The sequence below is a fragment of the Lutra lutra genome, chromosome 2 (genome assembly GCF_902655055.1).
Source record: "Lutra lutra chromosome 2, mLutLut1.2, whole genome shotgun sequence".
Taxonomy (NCBI): Eukaryota; Metazoa; Chordata; class Mammalia; order Carnivora; family Mustelidae; genus Lutra; species Lutra lutra.
Genome location: NC_062279.1, coordinates 39,568,228 through 39,579,928, shown reverse-complemented (window position 1 = coordinate 39,579,928; position 11,701 = coordinate 39,568,228).

Sequence of the window (11,701 nt, the reverse complement as noted above, 5' to 3'; positions counted from 1 at the left end):
CCCGCTTCAGGTGGCGGGGTGCGAGACAGCGGCGGCGGAGACGGCTTGTGTGCGCGTCTCATCCGTGCGCAGGGATGGTTACTGAGGGCATGACCTCCTGTGTGACGGGAGGCGAATGCCGGCGTCGTACCTACTGACCGAGGTTTCTGTAAGAACATATGCGGGGGCACGGTGCAGTGGCGTTTCCGACCTCGGGTGCAGGCAGGAGGGGGGAAGGAAACGCGCTGGTTATAGGAAAGCCTCCTAGACTAAGTTTTTAGCAGATAGGCCAACCAGCGTCAAAGGTATTTTATTTTTTATTCCCTTGCCTTTTGCGGTAGGAGCTAAAGTAGAAAAACAAAACGACAACAACAACAAAACCAAAGCAAAACAAAAACAGTAGGAAGGGGAGAAGTGCTTAACCCAGATAATGGACCATGAAACTGTCGTTCAAATACGATGGATGCTTCGCTGGCCCCGTCGGCGACTGTGCACATACCGTTCTTGTCCTGGGAGTTGTCCGTTCCGGCCCCTGTTTGGATGTAGGGATTACTTGAAAATAAAACTTAGATGGAAATGTGACATCAGCAATATTTTATTTTACAAGTGTATCTCCTGGGTTCATACTGAACTGCCAGTTCCAAGCAATCTCTTTGTATGTAAATAAGATTAAAAACTTATTACAAAATAATACATGGGTGTTGTAGAAATATTTGAAAAACGTAGAAATGGATAAAAAGTGAACGATTATTTCACTATCCAGCTTAATCACGATTAACTTTTTTGTGACATACACTTCTAGTCTTGTAATCCAGTTCTTTAAAAATTACCATTATTTTTCAATAATGGGATAATGCTTTAGATACAAGTAATTTCTTTGATTAGCAAGGTTGTGTTCGGTTGTTTTTTCATAAAAACAGTGTATAAAAACTTTTTTCATAAAAAACAGTAGTTTTTCATCAGTGTACATCTTAAGTTAGGCTTATTGGATACTTGTATTTCTTCTTTTGTGAATTTCCAATCTGAATATCTTTTGTTCATATTTCTATTAGGAGTAGTTGTCCGTTGTTAGCTCTTTTATTTGTATAAATACTAATCCTTTTTTGCATATTGTATTTGGGTTTTTTTATTGTTGTTTGTTTTGTTTTTTAAAGATTTTATTTATTCATCTGTCAGAGAGAGAGAAAGTGCAAGCAGGGAGAGCAGCAGAGGCAGAGGGAGAAGCAGACTGCCTGCTGAGCAGTGAGCCAGGACTCATCCTAGGACCCTGGCATCATGACCTGAGCGGAATCAGACGCTTAACTGATCGAGCCACCCAGGTGTCCCTGTATATTGTATTTGTATAGTTTTTGTAAATATTTGTGTTTTCCCAACTTGTACCTTGCTGTTTTAAAACAGTGTCTTAACACCTTGCTAACCCCTTTGTTTAGAGATGAGGTGTCTTAGTATTTTTCTCAGTTCAGTTTTTTTCTTACTTAATCCTTATTCCAGGCTCTGTTCATATTATTTTGTTCTGAAGAATGATCACCCCTCATTAAATAAAAAAAGTTTTTAGGGGCACCTGGGCAGCTCAGTGGGTTAAAGCCTCTGCCTTTGGCTCAGGTCATGATCCCAGGGTCCTGGGGTCGAGTCCCACATTAGGCTCTCTGCTCGGCAGGGAACCTGCTTCCCTTCCTCTCTCTCTGCCTGCCTCTCTGCCTACTTGTGATCTCTGTCTGTCAAATAAATAAATAAAATCTTAAAAAAAAAAAGTTTTTATTCAGGGGTGTCTGGGTGGCTCAGTCCTGCCTGGGACACTCTCTCTAAAAAAAAAAAAAAAAAAAAAAGAAGAAGAAGAAGAAGAAAATAAAAAAAGAAAAAGATTTTTTATTTACCTTTGGAAAATGAAACTTACAACTTTAGGGAGTTGTGGGATCATTTTCTATATAAGTATTATGCCATTTTTGTATGAGTATAAAATACTCATTTTTATATGGAAGTGATATGAGGATTATACTGTCTAAAAATCAGTGCCAAAGAATCCAAGGCAGGTGATCAATTCTCTGTCCTCATCTTCTTGGACCAACCAGTAACATTTGATCCATTTTATTTTTTTTTAAAGATTTTATTTATTTATTTGACAGAGAGAGATCACAAGCAGACAGAGAGGCAGGCAGAGAGAGAGAGGGAAGCAGGCTCCCCGCTGAGCAGAGAGCCCGATGTGGGACTCCATCCCAGGACCCCGAGATCATGACCTGAGCTGAAGGCAGCGGCTTAACCCACTGAGCCACCCAGGCGCCCCATTTGATCCATTTTAAACCACTCTCTTCTTGAAATAATTTGTTTTTAATTGGCTCTAAGATAGCACATGCTCTGCGTTTTCCTTCTGCCTTCATACCCACTCCTTAAGTTTTTTTCTGCATGTTTGTGCTGGTTCTTGGCTCCTCCTCCACTCTCCAGGCTTTCTGGGAAAGTGCCTCAGGCTTTGCTCCTCTAACCGGCTTTCCCACTCTGTCCACTTTCACCTTTTAAAATGCCATGCCAGCTTGAAGACTCCCAGATTTGTATTTCTAGCCCTGACTTCTCCCTTGAGTTCTACTCTCGTATATCAAACTGCCTGCTGGCTGTCTGGATTTGTCCATAGTAAGCATCTCACTAATAAATTTCCTGAAGAACTCTTGATTTTTGCCTCACTAACTTCTCCTTAACCTTTTCCCAACTCAGTTAATGACATTTTAATCCACCCTGCCATCAGTTCAAAACCCTAGGAGCCATTCTTTTTTTTTTTTTTTTAAAGATTTTATTTATTTGACAGAGAGAGAGAGAGAGAGAGATCACAAGTAGGTGGAGAGGCAGGCAGAGAGAGAGAGAGAGGAGGAAGCAGGCTCCCCACTGAGCAGAGAGCCCGATACGGGGCTCGATCCCAGGACCCTGGGATCACGACCCGAGCTGAAGGCAGAGGCTTTAACCCACTGAGCCACCCAGGTGCCCCCCTAGGAGCCATTCTTAATGACTCTTTTCACACCCAACATCCAATCTGTCAAGTCTTGTCTGTTCTGTCTCCAGAATCCATTCTCTGAATTGAATTGCTCTCACCCACTCTACTGCCACTACCCTAGTCCAATCTACCGTGATCTCACTCCCCGACTGCTGCCGTAGCCTCCTCAGTGGGCTTCCTGGTTCTGCTCTTGTCCCCTACAGGCCATTCTCCAAATAGGAGAAAAGTCGTCTTTTAAAAACGTCTATCAGGAGTTGGTTAGGCTGCTGCCTTTGGCCCAGGTCATGATCCCCAGGGTCCTGGGATCCAGCCCCACGTCCGGCTCCCTGCTCTGCGGAGATCCTGCTTCTCCCTCTCCCCCTGCCTGCTACTCTGCCTACTTGTGCTCTCTCTCCTCTCTGTCAAATAAATAAATAATATCTTTAAAAATATATATTAAAAAATGTGTATCAACACTCCATTCATTTACTTAAATATACTTTCATTGCACTTAGAATGAATTCCAAATTCCTTTCAATGACCTAATATGATCTATCTCCTTCCAACTCTCCTAATTGAGTTCTCACCACTTTTCCCTTTGTCAGTGCACATGTATGTTATGTAGCACACACATGTACCTGCTTCAGAGCTCTTTTCTCATTGTTCAGGGCTCTGCCTGGCTACCTTCCCATCGTTCAATTCTCAGCCATGTGGTCATATCCTTGTCACATTCCTGAGCAGCCCCCATGCCCTCTCTATTACTGTGGAACTACTCCATTCCATGAAAATGATTTGAAACGTACGCATGTGTTACTTGCCTATTATCTACTCCCTGCTCTGTTTTTCCTCCCCTAATGTGGACTGTAAGCTCCAACAGAGTAGGGACTTAGTTTTTGTTTGCCACAGAATAGGGGCTCAGCAAATCCGTCATGAATGAATATCCTAAATTGCCATTTTGCTGAAGTATCAAATACTTTAAATTACAGAGGATATTGACACATCATGATGTAAGGTGGCTAACTGCCCAGGTTGGCTGGGACTGAGGGGTTCCTGGGATACAGAACTTTTAGGGCTAAAATCAAGCCAAGTTGGTCTACCCTTAGATATGCACCCTTAGATATGTCACTAACAAAACTTAAGTTGGAAAACAACACTGAGTACTGTTTAAGGGCTCCTAACTGGTTAACATTTTTTCTTAGTAAACATTTATTGAGATTGAGCATAGTAGGGGAAAAGGAGAAAGAATGATGAAAGGTACATTAAGCAACACTGGAAAGTTGTGAAAACTGGAAAGATTCCATGTAATACAAGGGAGTAAGCCAAGCTGGTTGGGGGTAAAGCTGGATGGAGTAAATCAAGTGATAACAGACCTCAAATTTCCACGAGAATAATGTTTTGGCTTTGACAAAAAAAAACCTCAAGAAACCAGGGGCGCCTGGGTTTGGCTGCCAAAGCGTCTGCCTTTGGTTTGGGTCATGATCCCAGGGTCCTGGGATTGAGCCCCGCATTGGGCTCCCTGCTCTGCAGGAAGCCTGCTTCTCCCTCTCCCACTCCCCCTGCTTGTGTTCCCTCCCTCTTAAAAAAAAAAAAAAAAAAGAATCCATTCTCTGCTTTAGAACCTACAAGTCTGTGGACTCTGAGGAAAATGAAAAGTAAGAACTGAGTTGGGCGATCAGATTTTTGAAATATAAACTGTCAGTTTCCTCCTTCCTTCTACCCATCCCAAGCAAAAAATTTTACTTGTTTCACTTCGTCAGCATAGACAGAGCTAAACAAAACAAAAAAAAAAATAATAATAAAAGATAAAACACACACACAAAAGAAGAGACAGCTGAAAGCCCCTAGTCTCTCGTTTCAGGATTCCAAAAGCCTAAACCCTTTAAAGAGATAATGTTAGGTACTTCTGACAAAATATGTGTGAGCTAGCGGTGCTCATTCAACCAACAAACATTTATTGAACACCCACCAAGAGCCCTGCCCAGCCTTGGGTGCTGTATATATGGCAATGAATGGACCAAGTCCCATCTCGTGGAGCCATTAAAAGGATGTATAGAGGGACAAATAAATATATCAGGTGGTGACAATGGCATAAAAACAAGTCAAGATAACAGAGTTACAGGGACAGTTCCCCGGGTGGCGGGGTAGGAGATGGGTACCAGTATAGAGGATGTCCTGATAAGGCTGCATATGAGAGATGTAAGCGGAGAGGAAAGAAGCCACGAGGCTCTCCGGGGGAGAGAGTGATCCAGGCAGAGGACGATGTTCAATGTTCGTGTCGACTCCGAGGCTAAAAAGTTCTAGGCAAATGGGTACAAATTATGTGACCATTCCAACAAATGGTGATACCAACAAAACCTCATCTGAAATGAAGTCATTTTTCGTTCAATTAATTCCTTTCGTTAAGCGAGGAAGATAGTGCAGGTAGGCCTGGATGAGCAAGGATGAGAGCGGCCAGTGATGGTACCAAGGAGCACGGAGCACGCCCAGTGGACAGAGAGGGGACCAGACCAGTAGTAGCAAAGTGAGAGCGGAAGGCCATGCTGAAGGAAACAGGAAGCATTCAGGTTCTGGATATATTCTGAAGGTTGAACCAGCAGGACTCATTGGATAAATTGGATGTGGAGTGTGGAAAAAAGAGAGTAGGTGGGGTGAGTCCGTGGTTATTTAACTGAGTAACTGGAAGAACAGAGCTGTCGTTTAAGGCGTTAGGAAGACCGTGAATAACAAGTTTGGGAGGGAAAAATCAGGAGTTGACTTTTGGAATGTGAGATGCATATCTAGTTAACAATTCTGAAGGGACAGTGGGATATATTATCCTGGGGTTCAAGAGAGAGGTCCGAGCTGGAGGTATAGTTTTTGTTTTTTTTTTAAGATTTTATTTATTTCACACACAGAGAGAGAGAGCACGCGAACATAAGCAGGGGGAGCAGAAGGCAGAGGGAGAGGGAGAAGCAGGCTGATGGATGCGGGGACCATCCCAGGACCCTTAACCACGGAGCCACCCAGGCGCCCCTGGCGGTATAATTTTGAAACCATCAGCATCCGTGTGGTATGTAAAACCATGAGGCAGGAATAAATTGCTTTTAAGGAGTAAGGCTAGATTAGAGAACTCCTTGTGTGTGTGTGTGTGTGTGTGTGTGTGTGTGTAGTGGGAAGCGGGGCAGGGGTGCAGCTAGGTCAGAGCTCAGGGAGAGGTCACAGAATCAGCTCAGAAAGAGGAAGAGCCACCCGTGAGGATGAACAGGATGAGCTTAGGTGAGGCATGTAAAAAATTTTTTTCAGAGAAGAGTAGGGTATATATTAGGAAAATCGAGCACCGCATAGAAGTTGGTGGAGTACGAGGTTAGAAATCAAGATGAGTGTCTGCTGGACTGAGGAGACCAGACATCAGTCTTTGGTGCTGGAGAGTCCCAGAGGGTTTCAAGTAGCCAAGTGACATTTTCCAATTTTCACTCTAACAGGGCTGTAGAGGATGAATTCTTGTTAAGTGGGAGATGTTAGAATCAGGGAGATTGTTTAAGAACCTAAGGCAGGAGAGTGTGAGAGGAAAATTTTTTTTTTTTAATTAAGAGGTGAAGAATAGGCAGGTCTTGGAGGAGAGGAGTGAGGACAAGTCTAGCATGGTCACTCATCTCTGCCTGTAGCACTTGGTGGATGGCAGTGTCGTCACCTGAGCTCATAGTGATACAAATGACAGGTTTGGGGGGTGGGGAGAGAATCAATTCCGTATTTTTGAGGTATTTAGGTATGTTTACCACAGAGGTAAAGCTACATATTTGAAGGTTAGGGATATAGATACAGCCATCAACATAAACATGATAGGTAACGCCATGAGCATCAGCCATGGAAAAAGTCAACACTTCCATTCAGTTTCATAGAAGACATATTCTCTTTCGAATGCCCTTGAGGAAAGCATAGGGTCATTTCAGATATAAAAATAAATGTAAACATCTCAAATAAAATATTAAGTAATTGAATTTTTAAATGTTTTTTAGTTTAATATAATTTAATTTTAGAGCAAGAGAGAATATAGTGGGGGGAGGGGCCGAGGAAAAGGGAGAGAGAGGATCTTAAGCAGGCTCCACGCCCAGCTCTATCTCACAGATATCAAGAGTTGGACGTTTAACAGACTGAACCACCCAGGCGCCCCTAGGTGACTGAATTTAAAAACAAACAATTACAGAGCAATGAAACTATTTTGTATGATACTATCTATAATGATGGGTACGTGTCATTATAAATTTGTCCAAATCCGGGGCGCCTGGGTGGCTCAGTGGGTTGGGCCTCTGCCTTGGGCTCGGGTCATGATCCCAGGGTCCTGGGATCGAGCCCCACATAGACCCTCTGCTCGGCAGGGAGCCTGCTTCTCCGTATCTCTCTGCCTGCCTCTCTGCCTACTTGTGATCTCTGTCAAATAAATAAATAAAATCTTAAAAAAAAATTTGTCCAAATCCATAGAATGTACCACACAAAGCTGAACTCTAATGTGAACTATGGACTCTGGATGATAATGATGTGTCAATGTAGGTTCATCAGGTGTAAATAATGTATCATTCTGCTGGGGGCTATGGGTAGTGGGGGAGGCTATGAACTTGTGAGTGCATGGGGTGTATGGGAAATCTCTGTACCTTCTACTCAATTTTACTGTGATCCTAAAACTGCTTTGTTTGTTTTTTAAAGATTTTATTTATTTATTTGACAGAGAGAGAGGGAACACAAGGAGAATGAGTGGGAGAGGAAGAAACAGGCTTTCCTCAGAGTTGGGATCCCCATGTGGGGCTTGATCCCAGGACTCTGGGATCATGACCTGAGCCAAAGGCAGAGGCTTAACGACTGAGCCACCCAGGTGCCCCCTAAAGCCGCTTAAAAAAATAAAGTCTATTGGGGCATCTGGGTGGCTCAGTTGGTTAAGCGTCTGCCTTTGGCTCAGGTCATGATCCCAGGGTCCTAGGATCAAACCCCTGGGATCAAGTCCTCTGTTGGGCTCCTCGAGTCAGCGGGGCGGACTGTGCTGATTGCCGATCTATTGCTTCTTAATTCCAAATCCATCCTTCGTTGTCTTGTTTTTGCTACTGAACCTCTCTCTCTTGCCAACTGGCACAATTTCAAACTCCATCCTAAGGGACATTAGAGGAACACTGGAAGAGGAAGGGGCTCTTCTTCCTGGTTCTGGGGGGCTTCTACCAGCAGCTCCCAGCGTGTGTGGCAATCAGCAGGAAGATTCCCCTTGCACCTCAAAGGTGCCATACCACCCCTGTTGGCAGTTTCTCGGTGAGTTGCGCGGTGCAGCTCCTCCCAATGGACAGCTTTCTATAGCGCCTGGACAGCAGCTTCCCAGTGAGTTTGGCCAACTCAGCACCAAACTCCCTCATCACCCAGTGGCAAGCCACAGCCATAACCCCTCGATGCAGTCTGGATCTCAGCGGGCTGAGGGGGGGCGGGGGGGCGTGGAGCAGTGGGGTTGGGGGTTGTGGAGTGGAGCTTTTTCAGCTATTGGGGTTATGGCTACTCTCTTTTTCTGCTATTCCTGCATTCTTAGTTTTCTTTACCCTTTAGAAACCAATTTTATAATTGGCTTCAATAAAATCTTTAAGTAAAAAGATTATTTATTTGACAGAAAGAGAGAAACAGAGCAGGAACACAAGCAGGGGGAGTGGGAGAGGGAGAAGCAGGCTTCCCAGAGCAGGGAGCCCAATGCAGGGCTTGAGCCCAGGACCCTGGGATCATGACCTGAGCTGAAGGCAGACACTTGACGACTGAGCCACCCAGGAGCCTCAAGATTCCATAAAATCTTTTTAAAAAAAATTAAAAATTTAAAAAAAAGGGAGGGTGGTGCCTGGATGGCTCAGTTGGTTAAGAAGCCAATTCCCTGTTATATTAAATTTTCCTTGTTAAATCTGCTGTGTAGCTTCATTCCCTTGCCTGGACCCTGAATGAAAGAATTATGATAATAGATAGTATTGTAGTTATGATGAAAACAAACCAAAAAAAGGGGCTACACTTTTAGAGATACATGCTGAAAAGCATATGGGTGAAATATTTTAATGTCTGAAATTTTCTTCACTAATAGAGCAGCTGGTGAAGAGATAATATGATTGTCCAGTATTGATAAATTTAAATCTGGGTGACTAGAACACAGAAGTTTATTACACTACTCTGTATATCTGTATATTTGCCAAATCTTCACAGAACAAGTTTTTTAAAAACTCTGAACATCCTGATGTTAGGGCACAGTAACTAAACAACATTCCAACCAACCGGGAGGCAGTTTGTGTTGAGAAAAATTGGACTTCTGCCCATTCCTCAACACCTCCAAGAAAGAGTCACTGTTGAGACACCTCTTAGCCCTCTCAAGATGGTCAGATTTAATTTAACCTTAGTAAAACTCTCCATGCCTCAGTTTCCTCCTGGATGAAATGAAGATAATGAAAGGACTTACCTCATTAGAATTGTGAGGACTGCAGGCGACTACATTTTTAACAGTCATAAATCTACTGAATTGTAAGAAACACCCTCATTTTATGTACCACTAAGGGAAAAAATGCTATCAATTAAACTGTGGCACAATGTCTTCACTGTAATCCTGGATGACAAATGGATTAGTCACACCAGCCTCTTGTTGTTTTGAAATTTTCTAGCTCTTCTGAGGGATTTGGCAATTTCTCTTGCCTTCTGCGGCATTGCTTGACACGTGATAAATAGTCCTTTTGCTTATAGTTTGGTGACAAATGGACAGCCTCTCCTACTTCGAGGTATATTCCTTTCTTAGGACCCATAAAAATTTGACTGTTAACTTTGAAAGAAAATATGGAATTATAGTCATATAGCCTCAAGAAGTATTTATTTGTCCAATATCAGATTTATGTTCACTGCTTTGTTTTTATGCCTTTCTGGGTACAGTCAATTTCTGTCTCAAATCAAACCAAAAGGGTAATATTTCTGAAGAGATTTTAAAAGGCAGTTAAACTCAACATGGGTGGTACCAAACGGATACAGCTCCACTGAGTGATGGCCACGGCCGAGTTCACATGTGTAATTCACAACCGACACCGATCCCTAGAACTGTGACCTGCCATTGATTAAAGATATAGCCCACTGAGGAAAAAAATGTGTGGTAGAGTTGATGAAACACGCATTTCAAGCAAAGTTAGTTCACTGTCTGGCATATAATAACCAATTCATACATGCTGGTCCTATTCCAAACACATCTTGTAAAGACAGTGTTTTTCCTCTCAAATTGCCCTGTCCTATATAGTAGCTACTTGTCACATGTGACTATAAATATTTAAAAGGAGGGGTGCCTGGGTGGCTCAGATGGTTGCATGTCTATCTTTGGCTCAGGTTGTGATCTCCAGATCATTGGATGGAGCCCCACGTCGGGGTCCCAGCTCAGTGGGGAGTCTGCTTCTCTCTCTCCCTCTGCCTCTCCCCCTGCTTGTGCTCTGTCTCTCTCTCTCTAATAAATAAATAAAATCTTTAAAAAAAACATTTAAAATGAAATTAAATAAAAGTTCAGTTCATTAGCTGCCCTAGCCACATTTTAAATGCTCAACAGTCATATGTAATTAGTAGCTACCTATGGGCCAGAACAGATTAGAACATTCTCATCATCACACAAAGTTCTATTGAACAACGGTTTTCTAGGAAATTCTATCAATTATAACATCAAATTATATGCCATAATATCTTTATTTAAAGTTTTGAATCTTGCTTAAATTGGGGTCAAGATGACATAGAGGGAAAAGGAAATGCTATTTCATTTATTCATCAGGATGGGTCTAGAATAAAGGATAAAGATAAAATTAGCCTTGCTGACTAGCAAATAGATTACTGTCAATTTGCAAAATTTCCTCTAACAGGTGAGTGGTTAAACAAGCGTGATAGATCCATAGCCAGGAGTACCACTTGGCGTAAAAAGGACACAACAACTCAGATGGAAACAAGAGTGTTACACTGAGTGAAAGCTAATTTCAAATGTCATACACAATCTGGTTCCATTTGTATGACATTCCCCAAAGATTACTATAGAGATGGAGAATAAAGAAAAATTAGTAATTTCCAGGGATTAGGAATCTTGGAGGGGAGGACGGTGGGTGTTTAAAGGGAAAACCTGAGGGAGACCTGTGTGGTGATAGGTCAGTTCTGTATCTTAATTCTAGTGGAGTTACACAAATCACACGTGAAAAAATGGTGTAGAACTAGAGGCACTCAGTGAACCAGCATCACTCACCTGCTTTTAATATTGTAGTGTTGTTACATAAGATGTAACCACTAAGAAAAACCAGGTGAAGGAGAACATTTGCAACTTCCTGTACATCTGTAATTATTTGTAACTTCCTGTTAATCTATAATTATATTAAAAGAAATTTAAAAGAACTTAAATTGTTTTGAAAGAAAAAGCTAAAAACAAAAACAAAAACAAACCAAGACTAAAGAAATCCCTGGAGGTAGAAGCCCAGTTTTGTGCATGGGTGCCAGGTTGGGGGGGTGGGCACCAGGTTATGCTAGATTATCCAGATCAGCCCCAAATTGAGTCACAAGGATTCTAATATTAGGCACACGGGGTGGATTTGACAGGAGAAGACAGAAGGGCAACAGGACCCTGGAGGCAGAGATGCAGCCACAAGGGAAGGATCACCTGGACTCCCCAGAAGCTAAAGCAATCAAGGAAAAGACTCTCCTGCAGCCTTCAGAGGAAGCGCTGTCCGGTCAGCACCTCAGCCCGGACTTCTGGCCTCCAGAACAGAGAAAGAACAGGTCGCGGCT